This window comes from Oncorhynchus gorbuscha, unplaced genomic scaffold (genome assembly GCF_021184085.1).
Source record: "Oncorhynchus gorbuscha isolate QuinsamMale2020 ecotype Even-year unplaced genomic scaffold, OgorEven_v1.0 Un_scaffold_606, whole genome shotgun sequence".
Taxonomy (NCBI): Eukaryota; Metazoa; Chordata; class Actinopteri; order Salmoniformes; family Salmonidae; genus Oncorhynchus; species Oncorhynchus gorbuscha.
The window spans coordinates 48976-69777 of NW_025745733.1; the positions used below are offsets into that span (position 1 = coordinate 48976).

At 47.0% G+C, this 20802-nt stretch overlaps 1 protein-coding gene across 1 annotated transcript in view; it reads left to right on the forward strand.

The window, feature by feature from the left end:
* The first annotated feature begins 2783 nt into the window (after positions 1-2783).
* The window catches only part of LOC124019467 (putative glycine-rich cell wall structural protein 1), a 59362-nt gene continuing 41343 nt past the window's right edge, over positions 2784-20802 (forward strand). Inside the window, exons 1-2 of the mRNA XM_046334813.1 lie at positions 2784-2901; positions 3094-3183. The gene's annotated coding sequence lies outside the window, so the exon portion shown is untranslated. The remainder of the gene's footprint in view (positions 2902-3093; positions 3184-20802) is intronic.

Sequence of the window (20802 nt, forward strand, 5' to 3'; positions counted from 1 at the left end):
TGTGTGTGTGTGTGTGTGTGTGTGTGTGTGTGTGTGTGTGTGTGTGTGTGTGTGTGTGTGTGTGTGTGTGTGTGTGTGTGTGTGTGTGTGTGTGTGTGTGTGTGTGTGTAGGGGGTTAGATGAGAGGGTCTGGAGTGGAGTGTCGATTGTGGTTCAGGGATTTAGGACTTTTAATTAAAAGTTGGCACAGTGAATGTCTGTGTGTGTTCAGTTTGAAGCCATGACTTCCTCAGTCCCATGTGGTCCAGTGATCATGTGTTCAGTTTGAAGCCATGACTTCCCCAGTCCTATCTGGTCCAGTGATCATGTGTTCAGTTTGAAGCCATGACTTCCCCAGTCCTATCTGGTCCAGTGATCATGTGTTCAGTTTGAAGCCATGACTTCCCCAGTCCCATCTGGTCCAGTGATCACACAGTACATTCTCGGGCTAACCAGTCCGTAGCACAGGGCCAGGCCTCCCGAGTGGCGCAGTGGTCTAATCAACCAATGTTACGGCGCACAATTGGCCCAGCGTCATCCGGGTTAGGGAAGGGTTTGGCCGGCAGGGGTATCCTTGTCCCATCGCGCACTAGCGACCCCTGTGGTGGGCAGGGTGCAGTGCACGCTGACACGGTCACCAGGTGTACAGTGTTTCCTCCTACACATTGGCGCGGCTGGCTTCCGGGTTAAGTGGGCATTGTGTCAAGAAGCAGTGCGGCCTGGTTGGGTTGTGTTTCGGAGGATGCACGGCTCTCGACCTTTTCCTCTCCCGAGTCCACGGCTCTCGACCTTCTCCTCTCCCGAGTCCACGGCTCTGGACCTTCTCCTCTCCCGAGTCCACGGCTCTCGACCTTCTCCTCTTCCGAGTCCACGGCTCTCGACCTTCTCCTCTCCCGAGTCCACGGCTCTGGACCTTCTCCTCTCCCGAGTCCACGGCTCTCGACCTTCTCCTCTCCCACGTCCACGGCTCTCGACCTTCTCCTCTCCTGAGTCCACGGCTCTCGACCTTCTCCTCTCCCGAGTCCGTACGGGACTTTCAGCGGCGACAAAAGACTGGACCAATTGGACGCCACGAAATTGGGGAGAAAAAATGGGTAAAAAAATAAGAAAATATTTACAATTTAAATAACAAAAAAATCCACCACATGGCAAAATGTGTTAAATTTAAAACTTACATTTTTCTCTCCTCCGTCAAGAGGGGGGTCACAAAATAATGTTTCCCTCTTGGTGTGGAGGACCCGCAACCAAATCTCTTAGGGGTCATGCCAACCTGTTGATTGTCCCTCCCTGGGGGCTTGGGTGGATTGGCTATATGGGAATTCTGGCAAACGCCATAAGGCAAGGACCATCATTGATTGGGGTGGGATTTTAAATTTACAAAAATAATATTTGTAATATATATTTACAGAAATAACTTGAGCAATTTCTCTGTTGCCATAATAATCTATACTGAGCATTTGGCTGACCAGTAAGTAAAGACCGGACCACTTTTCTGATTGGCTGAGCTGAGGCGGCACAAATTCACCTTCAAATGGTGCGTTCGTAAATTCGCTCTGGCTATCTATTCCAATGTCAGAGTGTGCCAGAGAGCAGAATGACTGATGAATTTACTATTAACACTTAACATCGGCTGAATATGACCTGTGTCAGTAAACGGCCGGCAAAACAAAGTAATTCAGTTGTTGACGACAGCACAGTTACAGTCACCAACGCTCTGCATAACATGAAAACAGCTTAATCAGCTCTGCTCAGGCAAGTCAAATGGTCCGAGTGAGGTGTTCTCTCATTTGTGTCTGGAAGTAGCTAGCAAACTAGCCGACTTTGGGTTTGTTGTACATGGTGTCAGATTCCGCTCTGGGTCATTCGTAAATGCAGAGTATTGTCAGATTGTCCGTTTGTAAATTCCAGCCGTTTTGTAGTGTTCTGACCTCTCGGAGCGTGAATTTACGAACGCACCATAAACCAAAACGCGCATCATGATCTGAGAGTGAGACCTGCTGCTCTGACGCTCTGAGATTTCAGTTTCCATTGAACCCATCTGAACAGTAGGTTAAAGTTATCTTAACGTGCCATAGGCCTATTTGAAGTCTCAGTCTAGTGATTGTTGAATTAGTACAGCGCCTCAATCATCACACATAACATATCTGCTATCACAGCACTGCTATCATCCTCTTCTACCACTTCAACAAATCTTTACCAAACATTCATTTTTTGTCCCTCCCTTCTCTTTATTTTCAACTCTCCGTGTCGCAGCTTTTCTCTTATTGAATTGGACGTTGTCTTTTTTTCCTCCGTGAATCGACGTTAACTTGTTCTGCCCATTCCCAAAAGCATTTGGAGATTGGCATGTTTAGGGTTATGCAGTAATGCCAGATAGCCTAAAATAATGAAAGAAAACCACAATGTAACCTATATATATATATGAATTGCACAATAATGATACCATTTCTGTATTTTTCACGGTATTGTTTTCTCTTTATTCAACCCACCCGCCCTTCATCCACACAATATTCCGTGACCCTCAACCTGCTCGCCCCGTGGATATAACCGTGGGGACTGCGGGTTATGAGCCAACGTGCGCATCACTAGATCACAGTCGCCCGTCGGGGAAAGTGAATGAAGGCAGCCAGGACGAGACATTTTACTGACTCCCCATTCCAGGTGTTGCCTACAATGTCTAGGGGCTAGATGAAGGACGGAGGTCCGCCCCTCTTCTTCCTCTCTCCCTATCCCTCTATCCATCCCTACATCCAGGGTAGGGCAGGCTACAGGGGCAGGGCTCCACTCGCAGGGGAGACCAGAGGGGAGGCGCATCGCCGGAGACCCGCTCAAACCCTCTCCTGACACAGACAGACGGACGGACGGACGGACGGAGGCAGGAGGCATATGCTGAAGCAAACAGTTGTGCGCTCGCTCTCCGATGTGAGTCGATTTCAGAAAATAAAACGCAACTTTTTGGTTGCAAGACCCGCGGAGTTCTATTCCAAGACGGTGGATCCGTTTGTTTATGCGAGTGGATTTTCTTTGGAAGGAATAACGTTTTCATTTGAATATAAACTATATTTTTTTGATAAACTATAAACTACTTTTTTTTTACCCCGTTATATCGAGCAGCAGTGAACTCCGGAAGAGTTGATACGGACAGTCAGGATGTCCCATATCTCCGTCAACGACCACCTGGAGGGATTCTATCAGACTTCGAAGGTAAGCGCCTCTCTGTCTGTCCCACGCAGACTAATACACGTTCAAAACATAAAGCGGTTGAATCAACATAAAACGTCGTCTGAAGTGAATGGGATACTTTGATTTTAACCTGTAGGCTACTTCAAGAGCACTCTGATTTTTTACACTGCATTTTAGGGGGGCAACGTGCTTTGGCTTCGGGAAAGCGTCATAGAGAGGAAATGCAGTTTTCTCATGTTTTCCTCCCTCTGGCAGTATCAGAGTCAGTGTAGTGTGTAATAATCAGACGGTGCAGGGAGTCTCAGCAGTGATTAGTGTGTGATAATCAGACGGTACAGGAGTCTCAGCAGTGATTAGTGTGTGATAATCAGACGGTACAGGGAGTCTCAGCAGTGATTAGTGTGTGATAATCAGACGGTACAGGGAGTCTCAGCAGTGATTAGTGTGTGATAATCAGACGGTACAGGGAGTCTCAGCAGTGATTAGTGTGTGATAATCAGACGGTACAGGGAGTCTCAGCAGTGATTAGTGTGTGATAGGTACAGGGAGTCTCAGCAGTGATTAGTGTGTGATAATCAGACGGTACAGGGAGTCTCAGCAGTGATTAGTGTGTGATAATCAGACGGTACAGGGAGTCTCAGCAGTGATTAGTGTGTGATAATCAGACGGTACAGGGAGTCTCAGCAGTGATTAGTGTGTGATAATCAGACGGTACAGGGAGTCTCAGCAGTGATTAGTGTGTGATAATCAGACGGTACAGGGAGTCTCAGCAGTGATTAGTGTGTGATAATCAGACGGTGCAGGGAGTCTCAGCAGTGATTAGTGTGTGATAATCAGACGGTACAGGGAGTCTCAGCAGTGATTAGTGTGTGATAATCAGACGGTACAGGGAGTCTCAGCAGTGATTAGTGTGTGATAATCAGACGGTACAGGGAGTCTCAGCAGTGATTAGTGTGTGATAATCAGGCGGTACAGGGAGTCTCAGCAGTGATTAGTGTGTGATAATCAGACGGTACAGGGAGTCTCAGCAGTGATTAGTGTGTGATAATCAGACGGTACAGGGAGTCTCAGCAGTGATTAGTGTGTGATAATCAGACGGTACAGGGAGTCTCAGCAGTGATTAGTGTGTGATAGGTACAGGGAGTCTCAGCAGTGATTAGTGTGTGATAATCAGACGGTACAGGGAGTCTCAGCAGTGATTAGTGTGTGATAATCAGACGGTACAGGGAGTCTCAGCAGTGATTAGTGTGTGATAATCAGACGGTACAGGGAGTCTCAGCAGTGATTAGTGTGTGATAATCAGACGGTACAGGGAGTCTCAGCAGTGATTAGTGTGTGATAATCAGACGGTACAGGGAGTCTCAGCAGTGATTAGTGTGTGATAATCAGACGGTACAGGGAGTCTCAGCAGTGATTAGTGTGTGATAATCAGACGGCACAGGGAGTCTCAGCAGTGATTAGTGTGTGATAATCAGACGGTACAGGGAGTCTCAGCAGTGAGACGGTACAGGGAGTCTCAGCAGTGATTAGTGTGTGATAATCAGACGGTGCAGGGAGTCTCAGCAGTGATTAGTGTGTGATAATCAGACGGTACAGGGAGTCTCAGCAGTGATTAGTGTGTGATAATCAGACGGTGCAGGGAGTCTCAGCAGTGATTAGTGTGTGATAATCAGACGGTACAGGGAGTCTCAGCAGTGATTAGTGTGTGATAATCAGACGGTGCAGGGAGTCTCAGCAGGTATAGAGACAGGTTATGTGAACTCAGCGGTGTGGGGGAAGCTACTCTGAAAACACTTTACCTAGCTAACACAAATACTCCTTTTCAAGTCAGAATTAGGCAGATCTGATGCAGAAAAATAAAGGGATTTATTGCCTACTTTTTGCCTATTTTTTATTTTATATTTAAAAAAAAATAGTTTGTAGTTCCAATAGTTAGTTACACCACTACGTGGCAAAACAGTAATTGACTACTGAAAACACGAGCTGGATTAGAATTGAGTTCAACTACTACCAAGCTACTTCAACATGTAGTTTAATGACGAGTTGAACCACATGAACCTCACCACTTGGGGCAGCAGGTAGCCTAGTGGTTAGAGCGTTGGGTCAGTAACTGAAAGGTTGCTGGGTCGAATCTCCGAGCTGACCAGATAAAAATCAGTCCTTCTTCCTGAACAAGGCAGTTCACCCACTGTTCCAAGGCTGTCATTGTAAATAAGAATTTGTTCTTAACTGACATGTCTAGTTAAATAAAGCTAAAATAAACTCCCCAACTCACTTAGTTTAGAGGAGGAGTAGTGGTGCTCCTGACACGGTAGGAGCCCAGACCTAATAAACTTAACCCCCTGATCAACAAGACCCCACTCTAATAGGTCTGCTCTCTGGCCCAGGAGATAGATATATAGATCATGACACAAATATGCACAGCACTGCACCCCATATGTGTCTGCTCTGTAGTTGTGTCAGTGGGCTAATAATAATAATATAATAATAATACACATCACTCTGTAGCTGTGTTAGTGGGCTAATACACATCACTCTGTGTTAGTGGGTTAATACACATCACTCTGTGTTAGTGGGCTAATACACATCACTCTGTAGTTGTGTTAGTGGGCTAATACACATCACTCTGTGTTAGTGGGCTAATACACATCACTCTGTGTTAGTGGGCTAATACACATCACTCTGTAGTTGTGGGCTAATACACATCACTCTGTGTTAGTGGGCTAATACACATCACTCTGTAGTTGTGGGCTAATACACATCACTCTGTAGTTGTGGGCTAATACACATCACTCTGTAGCTGTGTTAGTGGGTTAATACACATCACTCTGTAGTTGTGGGCTAATACACATCACTCTGTAGTTGTGGGCTAATACACATCACTCTGTAGCTGTGTTAGTGGGCTAATACACATCACTCTGTAGTTGTGGGCTAATACACATCACTCTGTAGCTGTGTTAGTGGGTTAATACACATCACTCTGTAGTTGTGGGCTAATACACATCACTCTGTAGCTGTGTTAGTGGGCTAATACACATCACTCTGTAGTTGTGGGCTAATACACATCACTCTGTAGCTGTGTTAGTGGGCTAATACACATCACTCTGTAGTTGTGGGCTAATACACATCACTCTGTAGCTGTGTTAGTGGGCTAATACACATCACTCTGTAGTTGTGGGCTAATACACATCACTCTGTAGCTGTGTTAGTGGGCTAATACACATCACTCTGTAGTTGTGGGCTAATACACATCACTCTGTAGCTGTGTTAATGGGCTAATACACATCACTCTGTAGTTGTGGGCTAATACACATCACTCTGTAGTTGTGGGCTAATACACATCACTCTGTAGCTGTGTTAGTGGGTTAATACACATCACTCTGTAGTTGTGGGCTAATACACATCACTCTGTAGCTGTGTTAGTGGGCTAATACACATCACTCTGTAGTTGTGGGCTAATACACATCACTCTGTAGCTGTGTTAGTGGGCTAATACACATCACTCTGTAGTTGTGGGCTAATACACATCACTCTGTAGCTGTGTTAGTGGGCTAATACACATCACTCTGTAGTTGTGGGCTAATACACATCACTCTGTAGTTGTGGGATAATACACATCACTCTGTAGTTGTGTCATGGAACTCTCTTTGTCTCTCCTCTCTCTGTCTCTCCTATCTCTCTCTTTGTCTCTCTTCTCTCTGTCTCTCCTATCTCTCCCGTTGTCTCTCCTATCTCTCTGTCTCTCCTATCTCTCCCTTTGTCTCACCTATCTCTCTATCTCTCATTTTCTCTCCCTCTCTCTCTTTCGTCATTCCTGGGCTCAGTTTAGACAGGTGTTGATTTGAGGCCCTAAACAAATTAGCTTAGCCTCTGGCTGGCCTGTGATATAGTCAGTGATTACATGTGTGTTGTAGTGTGTGTTGTAGTGTGGAACAGCACCCTCCTGTTTCCTCTGGGTTAGGTGTCACAGTGGAACAGCACCCTCCTGTTTCCTCTGGGTTAGGTGTCACAGTGGAACAGCACTTCCCTGTTTCCTCTGGGTTAGGTGTCACAGTGGAACAGCACTCCCCTGTTTCCTCTGGGTTAGGAACAGCACTCCCCTGTTTATTCTGGGTTAGGTGTCACAGTGGAACAGCACTCCCCTGTTTCCTCTGGGTTAGGTGTCACAGTGGAACAGCACTCCCCTGTTTCCTCTGGGTTAGGTGTCACAGTGGAACAGCACTCCCCTGTTTCCTCTGGGTTAGGTGTCACAGTGGAACAACACTCCCCTGTTTCCTCTGGGTTAGGTGTCACAGTGGAACAGCACCCCCTGTTTCCTCTGGGTTAGGTGTCACAGTGGAACAACACTCCCCTGTTTCCTCTGGGTTAGGTGTCACAGTGGAACAGCACCCCCTGTTTCCTCTGGGTTAGGTGTCACAGTGGAACAGCACTCCCCTGTTTCCTCTGGGTTAGGTGTCACAGTGGAACAGCACTCCCCTGTTTCCTCTGGGTTAGGTGTCACAGTAGAACAGCACTCCCTGTTTCCTCTGGGTTAGGAACAGCACTCCCCTGTTTCCTCTGGGTTAGGTGTCACAGTGGAACAGCACCCCCTGTTTCCTCTGGGTTAGGAACAGCACTCCCCTGTTTCCTCTGGGTTAGGTGTCACAGTGGAACAGCACCCCCTGTTTCCTCTGGGTTAGGTGTCACAGTAGAACAGCACCACTGTTTCCTCTGGGTTAGGAACAGCACTCCCCTGTTTCCTCTGGGTTAGGTGTCACAGTGGAACAGCAACCCCTGTTTCCTCTGGGTTAGGTGTCACAGTGGAACAGCACCCTCCTGTTTCCTCTGGGTGAGGTGTCACAGTGGAACAGCACCCCCTGTTTCCTCTGGGTTAGGTGTCACAGTAGAACAGCACCCCCTGTTTCCTCTGGGTTAGGTGTCACAGTGGAACAGCACCCCCCTGTTTCCTCTGGGTTAGGTGTCACAGTGGAACAGCACCCCCTGTTTCCTCTGGGTTAAGTGTCACAGTGGAACAGCACCCCCCTGTTTCCTCTGGGTTAGGTGTCACAGTGGAACAGCACTCCACTGTTTCCTCTGGGTTAGGTGCCACAGTGGAACAGCACTCCACTGTTTCCTCTGGGTTAGGTGCCACAGTGGAACAGCACTCCCCTGTTGCCTGCCACCCTAGACCCACTTCAATTTGTATACCGCCCCAACAGGTCTACAGATGACACAATCGCCATCACACTGCACACTGCCCAATCCCATCTGAACAAAAATAATACCTATGTAAGAATGCTGTTCATTGACTACAGCTCAGCATTCAACACCATAGTTCCCTCTAAGCTCATCATCAAGCTGGAGGCCCTGGGTCTCAACCCCACCCTTTGCAACTGGGTCCTGGACTTTCTGACGGGCCGCACCCAGGTGGAGAAGTTAGGAAACAACACCTCGACTTCACTGACTCTCAACACTGGGGCCCCACAAGGGTGTGTGCTCAGCCCCCTCCTGTACTCCTTGTTCACCCATGACTGCGTGGCCACGCACGCCTCCAACTCAATCATCAAGTTTGCAGACGACACATCAATAGTGGGCTTGGTCACCAACAATGACAAGACGGCCTACAGGGAGGAGGTGAGGGCACTCGGAGTGTGGTGTCAGGAAAACAACCTCTCACTCAATATCAACAAATCAAAGGAGATGATCGTGGGCTTCAGGGAACAGCAGAGGGAGCACCCCTGTCCACATTGAAGGAACCATAGTGGAGCAGGTGGAAAGTTTTAAGTTCCTCTGCGTACTGTGACGGCCCTGAATTTTTCTGAACCGTCTCAGTGCAGCTCCTTCCAATAGGGCGCTTTCCCTTTAATTCCCAATTAAATAGCCAGCATCAGCTGCACGAAAGTGGGGTTATGATGGAGCCGTGCATGAGGATGTGTTCAACCCTCAGTTCCGAAGCTTCTCTATTCCGTTTGTTTTGTTGCCGTTAAACGTGTGTTTTGTAGCCTAAGAGAGTTTACCCAGGATCGGATCCACTCTTTGCGTCCCTGGACTACACCTCTCCGTTCTTCGTGGCCTTTCTCCGCTGGAGATCTATTGGCGGATTGGATTGTCTGACTGACCGACTGACTACCACCTTTTTGTATACGGTATTTCATTTGTTTGGATGTGATGTATACTGTGATTTGTGTAGTTAGTGGTAGTTGAGGACTTAATTAAGAGTTGATCCGCTTTAAGGTTCTGTGGTAAAGTAATTGTTATATTGATTGTATGTTTAATACTGGGTTTACGCTACACGGAACGAACGGACAAACATCGCGTGACAAAAGTCACTTGAGTTCACTGAACTCCTTTACCGGGCAGGACTCTTTTTAGGCCCGAGGTACAGGACATTTCTGGAGGAACCAGAACTCATTGTGATATTATTATATATGTGTGTAATCATTGTTGTTGCTAATACAACCCACGCAACAGAATATAATTGTTTTTGAAGTTCTTTTCAATGTTTTAAGGGTTTATGAAAAGTTTATTTCCATCCTGACTTTTACATACGTCCTTTGTATTGGTGTAGACTTGACGGACCAGATGGGACTCATTCCCACCCAAACTAAAAGGAGAAACTAATGTTTTCTCTGGTAGGCACAACCTACCTGGCACCCCTATAAATAATAACCTCAAGTCAAAACCGTTACAGTACACATCACAGACAAACAGAAATGGTCCACCCACCCAGTGTGGTGAAGAAGGTGCAACAGCGCCTTTTCAACCACAGGAGGCTGAAGAAATATGGCTTGTCACCTAAAACCCTGACAAACTTATGCACCGCCTTCGACCGTAAGGCTCTCCAGAGGGTCTGCACAACCCATCACCGGGGGCAATCTACTTGCCCTCCACAACACCTACAGCACACAATGTCACAGGAAGGCCAGATAGATCCTCAAGGACAACAACCACCCGAGCCACTGCCTGTTCACCCCGCTATCATCCAGAAGGCGAGGTCAATACAGGTGCATCAAAGCTGGGACTGAGAGACTGAAGAACAGCTTCTATCTCAAGGCCAATCAGACTGTTAAACGGCAATCAGAGAAGCTGCTGCCTACACTGAGATCCAATCACTGGACACTTCACTAACACAGAGAGGCTGCTGCCTACACTGAGACCCAATCACTGGACACTTCACTAACACAGAGAGGCTGCTGCCTACACTGAGACCCAATCACTGGACACTTTATTAAATCGGTCACAAGTCACTTTAAACAATACCACTTTAAATAATGGCACTTTAATAATGTTCACATATCTTACATTACTCATCTCATGTATATACTGTATTTTATACCATCTAATGCACCTTGCCCTATGCTGCTCGGCCATCGCTCATCCATATATTTATATGTACATATTCTCATCCATCCCTTTAGATTTATGTGTATTAGGTAGTTGTTGGGAATTGTTAGATTACTTGTTAGATTTGAGTGTATTAGGTAGTTGTTGTGGAATTGTTAGATTACTTGTTAGATGTTACTGCACTGCTGGAACTAGAAGCACAAGCATTTTGATACACTCGCATTAACATCTGCTAACCATGTATATGTGACCAATACAATTTGATTTAATTTGATTTAATCAATAGGAGGTGAGATGTAAAACTGGCCTTAGATCAGTTTATGGGGTCAACCAAGAGAGTTGACCCTGCTATTCCTTAATTTATAGATGACAGTCCTTCTTCCTAAACCTAATAAGCATAGCCAGGCTAAACCTAATGAGGTTTGCTGATTTAAAATCGTTGGCAAATGTTAGTCTCTGCTAGCGTGATGCTAATAGTTAAAGACTAAACAGATTAGAGGTTGGGTAGCAGGCCAGGCTAAGCTAGGCTAAGCTAGGCTAGGCTAGGCTACCCCCCTTAGTTACAACAACACACAAGGCTACATCTGTCTCTACTGCTGTGGAGTCACCTCTTTGAACACAGGCACGCATGTACACACACACACACACACTCTCTCTCTCTCTCTCTCTCTCTCTCTCTCTCTCTCTCTCTCTCTCTCTCTCTCTCTCTCCTTCTGTCTCTCCTTCTGTCTCTCCAGAGGCCAAATCGTCTGATCTTCTCCTATCCAACAGATGTTTCAGATCATTTCACTTTGCCTCCTTGTTTGGTGGCCATGTTTATTTGAATGGAGAGATACAACAAACTCTGTCTTCAACTCAACTATCTCTTTTAGAACCAGTTTAAATACTCATTCTTTCTCCTCAACGATCTCTTTTAGAACCAGTTTAAATACTCATTCTTTCTCCTCAACGATCTCTTTTAGAACCAGTTTAAATACTCGTTCTTTCTCCTCAAACGATCTCTTTTAGAACCAGTTTAAACACTCGTTCTTTCTCCTCAACGATCTCTTTTAGAACCAGTTTAAACACTCATTCTTTCTCCTCAACGATCTCTTTTAGAACCAGTTTAAACACTCATTCTTTCTCCTCAACGATCTCTTTTAGAACCAGTTTAAACACTCGTTCTTTCTCCTCAACGATCTCTTTTAGAACCAGTTTAAACACTCGTTCTTTCTCCTCAAACCATCTCTTTTAGAACCAGTTTAAACACTCGTTCTTTCTCCTCAACAATCTCTTTTAGAACCAGTTTAAATACTTGTTCTTTCTCCTCAAATGATCTCTTTTAGAACCACTGCCAACATACATTCTTTCTCCTCTGTGTGGTGTAATGTGTGTGGAGTCCCAGCCAACTAGGTATTCAGTGTCAGATGAGATGCGACAGCCTCAAATTCAATTTGTTGACAGGGAGCCATTGTGGTGCTGACTGCTGTGGCTGTAGCTGAGCATCAGGGGCTGTTCTGTCTTGTGCCCAGTCCAATTAGTAACCTGTTCAATCACATGTATGTCCCCCAGGCAAGGGGAAACATGTGACTCAGGGTAGAAGTAGCAAAATGTTCATCAAGATTGTTCAAAGGTTTAAAAAAAAGATTTGAATAAATGCAACAGTTGGACAAACTTTTAGAATGTTTTTAAATCTAGCAGATATTAACTGAATTATAGCACATAAAAAACATTGTACTGGCACGGACAAATAAGGCGTTCTGGTTTGGTGAAAAATACGGTTTACAATTATTGGTAAAATAAATAAAAAATGTCTTCTTCTGTCACGGGTGTGACACTGGCCAGGGTGTGACATGGGTTTATATGTTGTATTTCGTATTGGGGTTTGTATTAATTGGGAGTGTGTATTATTAGGGGTGTGTCTAGTTAGGCTTGGCTGCCTGAGGCGATTCCTAATTGGAGTCAGCTGATTCTCGTTGTCTCGGATTGGGAACCGTATTTAGGTAGCTTGAGTGCGCGTTGTATTTCGTGGGTGATTGTACCTGTCTCTGTGTTAGTCACCAGATAGGCTGTATTAGTTTCACTCGTTTGTTGTTTTCTTCTTCCGTTATTTCATGTACCGTAATAGCTTCATTAAAAGTCATGAGTAACCTACACGCTGCATTTCGGTCTGACTTTCTACAAACAACAGACGAAGATCATTACATCTTCTAATGCTGTAATTTGTTTCATGTTATTGTTTTCATACTTCGTGATAAGATAAAGATATATATGTGCCTTATTTGCATATACTATACCGTTTTTTTTTGGGGGGGGGGGGGCAATGACCAAATATCCCATTATGTCAAAGCGGAATTATTTTTTTCCCTGAATTTTTACAGATTAATGACAAAATGTAGAGCTGAAATGTCTTGAATATTCAGCCTCGTTGTTATGGAAACGCCTAAATAAATTCACGAGTAAAAATGTGCTTAACATGTCGCATAATAAGTTGAGTTGACTCACTCTTGTGTGCAATAATAGTGTTTAACATGAGTTTTGATTGACTTCCTCATCTCTGTACCCCACACATATATAATTATCTGTAAGGTCCCTCAGTCGAGCAGTGAATTTCAAACACAGATTCAACCACAAAGACTGGGGAGGTTTTCCAATGCCTCGCAAAGAAGGGCCCCTGATGGTAGATGGGTAAAAATAAAATAAAAAGCAGACGTTGAATATCCCTTTGAACATGGTGAAGTTATTAGTCACACTTTAGATGGTGTATCAATACACCCAGTCACTACAAAGATACAGGCGTCCTTCAGAACTCAGTTGCCGGAGAGGAAGGAAACCACTCAGTGATTTCACCATGAGGTCAATGGTGACTTTAAAAACAGTTACAGAGTTTAATGGCTGTGATAAGAGAAAACTGAGGATGGATCAACAACATTGTAGTTACTCCACAATACTAACCTAAATGACAGGGTGAAAAGAAGGAAGCCTGTACAGAATAAAAAATATTCCAAAACATGCATCCTGTTTGCAACAAGCCACTAAAGTAATACTGCAAAGACTGTGGATAAAGCAATTCACTTTTTGTCCTGAATACAAAGTGTTTTGTTTGGAGCAAATCCAATACAACTCATTATTGAGAGCCGCTGGCCATATTTTCAAGTATAGTGGGGGGCTGCATCATGTTATGGGTATGCTTGTAATCGTTAGGGACTGGGGAGTTTTTCAAGACAAAAGATCAACTGAATGGAGCTAAGAAATGACCAAATCCGAGAGGAAATCCCCTGGTTCAGTCTGTTTTCTACCAGACACTGGGAGATGACAAACACAATAACCTAAAACACAAGACCAACGCTACACTGGAGTTGCTTGCCAAGAAGACATTGAATGTTACCGAGTGGCCGAGTTACAGTTTTGACTTAAATATTCTTGAAAATCTATGGCAAGACCTGAAAATGGTTGTCTAGCAATGATCAACAGCCAATTTGACAGAAAAGAATAATGGGTAAATGTTGCACAATCCAGGTGTGGAAAGCTGGAAAGCACTGAGAGATTTACCCAGAACAACTGGAATCGATACCATTGGTGCTTCTACAAAGTATTGACTCTGTGGTGTAAATTGTACCTTTATTTAACCAGGCAAGTCAGAACAAATTCTTATTTACAATGACGGCCTAGGAACAGTGGGTTAACTGGTCTAGGAACAGTGGGTTAACTGGTCTAGGAACAGTGGGTTAACTGGTCTAGGAACAGTGGGATAACTGATCTAGGAACAGTGGGTTAACTGGTCTAGGAACAGTGGGTTAACTGGTCTAGGAACAGTGGGTTAACTGGTCTAGGAACAGTGGGATAACTGGTCTAGGAACAGTGGGTTAACTGGTCTAGGAACAGTGGGTTAACTGGTCTAGGAACAGTGGGTTAACTGGTCTAGGAACAGTGGGTTAACTGGTCTAGGAACAGTGGGTTAACTGGTCTAGGAACAGTGGGTTAACTGGTCTAGGAACAGTGGGTTAACTGGTCTAGGAACAGTGGGTTAACTGGTCTAGGAACAGTGGGTTAACTGGTCTAGGAACAGTGGGTTAACTGGTCTAGGAACAGTGGGTTAACTGGTCTAGGAACAGTGGGTTAACTGGTCTAGGAACAGTGGGTTAACTGGTCTAGGAACAGTGGGATAACTGCCTGTTCAGGGACAGAACGACAGATTAGTACCTTGTCAGCTCCGGGATTCGAACTTGCAACCTTTCGGTTACTATTCCAACGCTCTAACCACTAGGCTACCCTGCCTGCCTGCCTGCCTTACATATGTAAATGAGATATTTTTATGGAGTATTGTGTATAGACGGATGAGAAAAATATATATTTAATCAATTTTTTGAATTCAGGCTGTAACACAGGATTTAACACGACAAAAATGTGGAATAAGTCAAGGGGTATGAATCATTTATGAAGGGTATATTTGCAGTCGTGAATAAATGAACAGAAAGTGGTGTAACAGGACCACAAAGCCAGGCTACCTGCACTTACCTGTCTAGACTGACTAGTTCATTTTGTTTTGTCACTTCCTCTTGCATAATTCAACAGGTGTGTCAATAGCAGGATAACCATTCCAATTTCAAATCAAAACGCTTGGCTCTACATTCCACTATTCATACTGATTTGATTTAATTCCTATACAGTGTACTACTTTAGACTAGAACCCATAAGGCTAAGTAGTGCACGATGGAGAGAATAGGGTGCCAGTTGAGATGTACCCTAAAAGCGGGGTAAAGGGAAGCTGGAGGAGGTGGGAGGTAATCTGATTCTGGACCTGTAGCTACTGCTGGGCGGGGTTAAGAGGGGTAAAGGGAAGCTGGAGGAGGTGGGAGGTAATCTGATTCTGGACCTGTAGCTACTGCTGGGCGGAGTTAAGCGGGGTAAAGGGAAGCTGGAGGAGGTGGGAGGTAATCTGATTCTGGACCTGTAGCTACTGCTGGGCGGGGTTAAGAGGGGTAATGGGAAGCTGGAGGAGGTGGGAGGTAATCTGATTCTGGACCTGTAGCTACTGCTGGGCGGGGTTAAGAGGGGTAAAGGGAAGCTGGAGGAGGTGGGAGGTAATCTGATTCTGGACCTGTAGCTACTGCTGGGCGGGGTTAAGAGGGGTAAAGGGAAGCTGGAGGAGGTGGGAGGTAATCTGATTCTGGACCTGTAGCTACTGCTGGGCGGGGTTAAGAGGGGTAAGGGAAGCTGGAGGAGGTGGGAGGTAATCTGATTCTGGACCTGTAGCTACTGCTGGGCGGGGTTAAGAGGGGTAAAGGGAAGCTGGAGGAGGTGGGAGGTAATCTGATTCTGGACCTGTAGCTACTGCTGGGCGGAGTTAAGCGGGGTAAAGGGAAGCTGGAGGAGGTGGGAGGTAATCTGATTCTGGACCTGTAGCTACTGCTGGGCGGGGTTAAGAGGGGTAATGGGAAGCTGGAGGAGGTGGGAGGTAATCTGATTCTGGACCTGTAGCTACTGCTGGGCGGGGTTAAGAGGGGTGAAAGGGAAGCTGGAGGAGGTGGGAGGTAATCTGATTCTGGACCTGTAGCTACTGCTGGGCGGGGTTAAGCGGGGTAAAGGGAAGCTGGAGGAGGTGGGAGGTAATCTGATTCTGGACCTGTAGCTACTGCTGGGCGGGGTTAAGAGGGGTAAAGGGAAGCTGGAGGAGGTGGGAGGTAATCTGATTCTGGACCTGTAGCTACTGCTGGGCGGGGTTAAGAGGGGTAAAGGGAAGCTGGAGGAGGTGGGAGGTAATCTGATTCTGGACCTGTAGCTACTGCTGGGCGGGGTTAAGAGGGGTAATGGGAAGCTGGAGGAGGTGGGAGGTAATCTGATTCTGGACCTGTAGCTACTGCTGGGCGGGGTTAAGAGGGGTAATGGGAAGCTGGAGGAGGTGGGAGGTAATCTGATTCTGGACCTGTAGCTACTGCTGGGCGGGGTTAAGAGGGGTAAAGGGAAGCTGGAGGAGGTGGGAGGTAATCTGATTCTGGACCTGTAGCTACTGCTGGGCGGGGTTAAGAGGGGTAAAGGGAAGCTGGAGGAGGTGGGAGGTAATCTGATTCTGGACCTGTAGCTACTGCTGGGCGGGGTTAAGAGGGGTAAAGGGAAGCTGGAGGAGGTGGGAGGTAATCTGATTCTGGACCTGTAGCTACTGCTGGGCGGGGTTAAGAGGGGTAAAGGGAAGCTGGAGGAGGTGGGAGGTAATCTGATTCTGGACCTGTAGCTACTGCTGGGCGGGGTTAAGAGGGGTAAAGGGAAGCTGGAGGAGGTGGGAGGTAATCTGATTCTGGACCTGTAGCTACTGCTGGGCGGGGTTAAGAGGGGTAAAGGGAAGCTGGAGGAGGTGGGAGGTAATCTGATTCTGGACCTGTAGCTACTGCTGGGCGGGGTTAAGAGGGGTAAAGGGAAGCTGGAGGAGGTGGGAGGTAATCTGATTCTGGACCTGTAGCTACTGCTGGGCGGGGTTAAGAGGGGTAAAGGGAAGCTGGAGGAGGTGGGAGGTAATCTGATTCTGGACCTGTAGCTACTGCTGGGCGGGGTTAAGAGGGGTAATGGGAAGCTGGAGGAGGTGGGAGGTAATCTGATTCTGGACCTGTAGCTACTGCTGGGCGGGGTTAAGAGGGGTAAAGGGAAGCTGGAGGAGGTGGGAGGTAATCTGATTCTGGACCTGTAGCTACTGCTGGGCGGGATTAAGAGGGGTCATGGCTTAAGGGTTGTCAGGGTGATGCCAGTCACTTCCTGGTACTAAACCTTAGTAGAGTCCAAGACCCCTGGTGATCACAGACACACACACACAGTCATTGTACCAAACCACACAGAGCCCAGTCCCATGACTTACTGACCCGGTGACTAGGTAGTTTACTGAGACAACACATCCCAGCTGTCCAGCTGCTGAGGCCTGCTGCCGTAATGCTGGCTGGAATGTAGGTGAGGAGGGGGGAGATGAAGAGGGATAGTGTATATGTGTGTGTGTCGGTGTGTGTATGTGTGTGTGAAGAGGCCTGAGATTACCTTGTCCCGTGACCTGTTCCTTCCTGTCTCACCCCAACACACTAATCTCTCACACACACACGCACACTCACACACACACACACACACACACACACACACACACACACACACACACACACACACACACACACACACACACACACACACACACACACACACACACACACACACACACACACACACACACTAACAGGTACCGCACGGCTCTGCCAAGTTGTTCATCCATTAAAGAGAGGCATTTGGCAGGACATCAGTGAACCGTACCCAGTGATCCGTACCCAGTGATCCGTACCCAGTGATCCGTACCCAGTGAACCGTACCCAGTGAACCGTACCCAGTGATCCGTACCCAGTGAACCGTACCCAGTGATCCGTACCCAGTGATCCGTACCCAGTGAACCGTACCCAGTGATCCGTACCCAGTGAACCGTACCCAGTGAACCGTACCCAGTGATCCAGTGAACCCAGTGAACCGTACCCAGTGATCCGTACCCAGTGAACCGTACCCAGTGAACCGTACCCAGTGAACCGTACCCAGTGATCCGTACCCAGTGAACCGTACCCAGTGAACCGTACCCAGTGATCCGTACCCAGTGAACCGTACCCAGTGAACCGTACCCAGTGATCCGTACCCAGTGAACCGTACCCAGTGATCCGTACCCAGTGAACCGTACCCAGTGATCCGTACCCAGTGAACCGTACCCAGTGAACCGTACCCAGTGAACCGTACCCAGTGATCCGTACCCAGTGAACCGTACCCAGTGAACCCAGTGATCCGTACCCAGTGAACCGTACCCAGTGAACCGTACCCAGTGATCCGTACCCAGTGAACCGTACCCAGTGAACCGTACCCAGTGATCCGTACCCAGTGAACCGTACCCAGTGAACCGTACCCAGTGATCCGTACCCAGTGAACCGTACCCAGTGATCCGTACCAAGTGAACGTACCCAGTGAACCGTACCCAGTGATCCGTACCCAGTGTACCCAGTGATCCGTACCCAGTGAACCGTACCCAGTGATCCGTACCCAGTGAACCGTACCCAGTGATCCGTACCCAGTGATCCGTACCCAGTGAACTGTACCCAGTGATCCGTACCCAGTGCTCCGTACCCAGTGCTCCGTACCCAGTGCTCCGTACCCAGTGAACCGTACCCAGTGCTCCGTACCCAGTGAACCGTACCCAGTGCTCCGTACCCAGTGAACCGTACCCAGTGATCCGTACCCAGTGAACCGTACCCAGTGAACCGTACCCAGTGATCCGTACCCAGTGAACCGTACCCAGTGAACCGTACCCAGTGATCCGTACCCAGTGATCCGTACCCAGTGAACCGTACCCAGTGATCCGTACCCAGTGAACCGTACCCAGTGATCCGTACCCAGTGAACCGTACCCAGTGATCCGTACCCAGTGATCCGTACCCAGTGAACTGTACCCAGTGATCCGTACCCAGTGCTCCGTACCCAGTGAACCGTACCCAGTGCTCCGTACCCAGTGCTCCGTACCCAGTGAACCGTACCCAGTGCTCCGTACCCAGTGAACCGTACCCAGTGCTCCGTACCCAGTGAACCGTACCCAGTGAACCGTACCCAGTGAACCGTACCCAGTGCTCAGACATGTAGCAGAGAAATAATGACCCTGAAAAAACACACACTCTGGAAAACACACACTCTGGAAAACACACACTCTGGAAAACACACACTCTGGAAAACACACACTCTGGAAAACACACACTCTGGAAAACACACACTCAAAAAACACACACTCAAAAAACACACACTCAAAAAACACACACTCTGGAAAACACACACTCTGGAAAACACACACTCTGGAAAACACACACTCTGGAAAACACACACTCTGGAAAACACACACTCAAAAAACACACACTCTGGAAAACACACACTCTGGAAAACACACACTCAAAAAACACACACTCTGGAACGGTGAGAGAGAAGGGAGAAGTACTTCCAGTAAGTCTGAGAAGATGGGCCTCATGCCAATACTTCACAAATGATTCCTTATTTAACTCTCTTCATGCCAACACTTCACAAATGATTCCTTCTCAACTCCCTTCCAATACTTCACAAATGATTCCTTCTCAACTCCCTTCCAACACTTCACAAATGATTCCTTCTCAACTCCCTTCCAACACTTCACAAATGATTCCTTCTCAACTCCCTTCCAATACTTCACAAATGATTCCTTCTCAACTCCCTTCCAATACTTCACAAATGATTCCTTCTCAACTCCCTTCCAATACTTCACAAATGATTCTTTCTCAATGTAATGAACACGATGGGAGAGAGAGAGCTGGCAGCAGGTGTTTATTGTAAAGGACCGCAGGAGGAGGCAGGTAGCTGGGTCCAGGGGCAGGCAGAAGGTCATACACAGGAGGAGGCAGGTAGCTGGGTCCAGGGGCAGGCAGAAGGTCATACACAGGAGGAGGCAGGTAGCTGGGTCCAGGGGCAGGCAGAAGGTCATACACAGGAGGAGGCAGGTAGCTGGGTCCAGGGGCAGGCAGAAGGTCATACACAGGAGGAGGCAGGTAGCTGGGACCAGGGGCAGGCAGAAGGTCATACACAGGAGGAGGCAGGTAGCTGGGTCCAGGGGCAGGCAGAAGGTCATACACAGGAGGAGGCAGGTAGCTGGGTCCAGGGGCAGGCAGAAGGTCATACACAGGAGGTCCAACAAGGCAAGAGTACAGGCATTGAAAATGAGTCGTTAGTGAGACAGGCAAAAACTATCGTACACGGGAGGAGTAAATTATGGGAAAACCAGCGCTCTGACTAGAAGTGTGTCACAAAACGAACAATACCTCACAGTGACGGGGTGCAAAGAACTGAACTAATTGGTGTTCATGACCTACAGGTGTGTGAACAGGTGATCAGAATTCAGGTGATTGGGATCTGGAGAGTGAGCTGCGTTCAGGGGATCTAGGTGTTTGAGAGTGTGAGTTGGAAGCAGACGTTACAATCATCTCCCTTCCTTCACTACACTTCACAAATGATATCTTCTTAACTCCTTTCCTTGAAATAATCACAGATCTTACTTTTTTTTTAAGACAAATATTTAACCTTTATTTATCGAGGCAAGTCAGTTTAAGAACAAATTCTGATTTACAATGACGGCCTACCGAGTAACAGGGGTTAACTGCCTTGTTCAGGGGTAACAGGACAGATTTTGACCTCGTCGGCCCTGAAGGAGGTAAGGAGCTCTAAATGGAGTGTTGTTGAAAAGCAGCTGTTCCAACTACATAGATATCATCACATCAGAGCAGCTGGTTCTAACTACATAGATATCATCACATCAGAGCAGCTG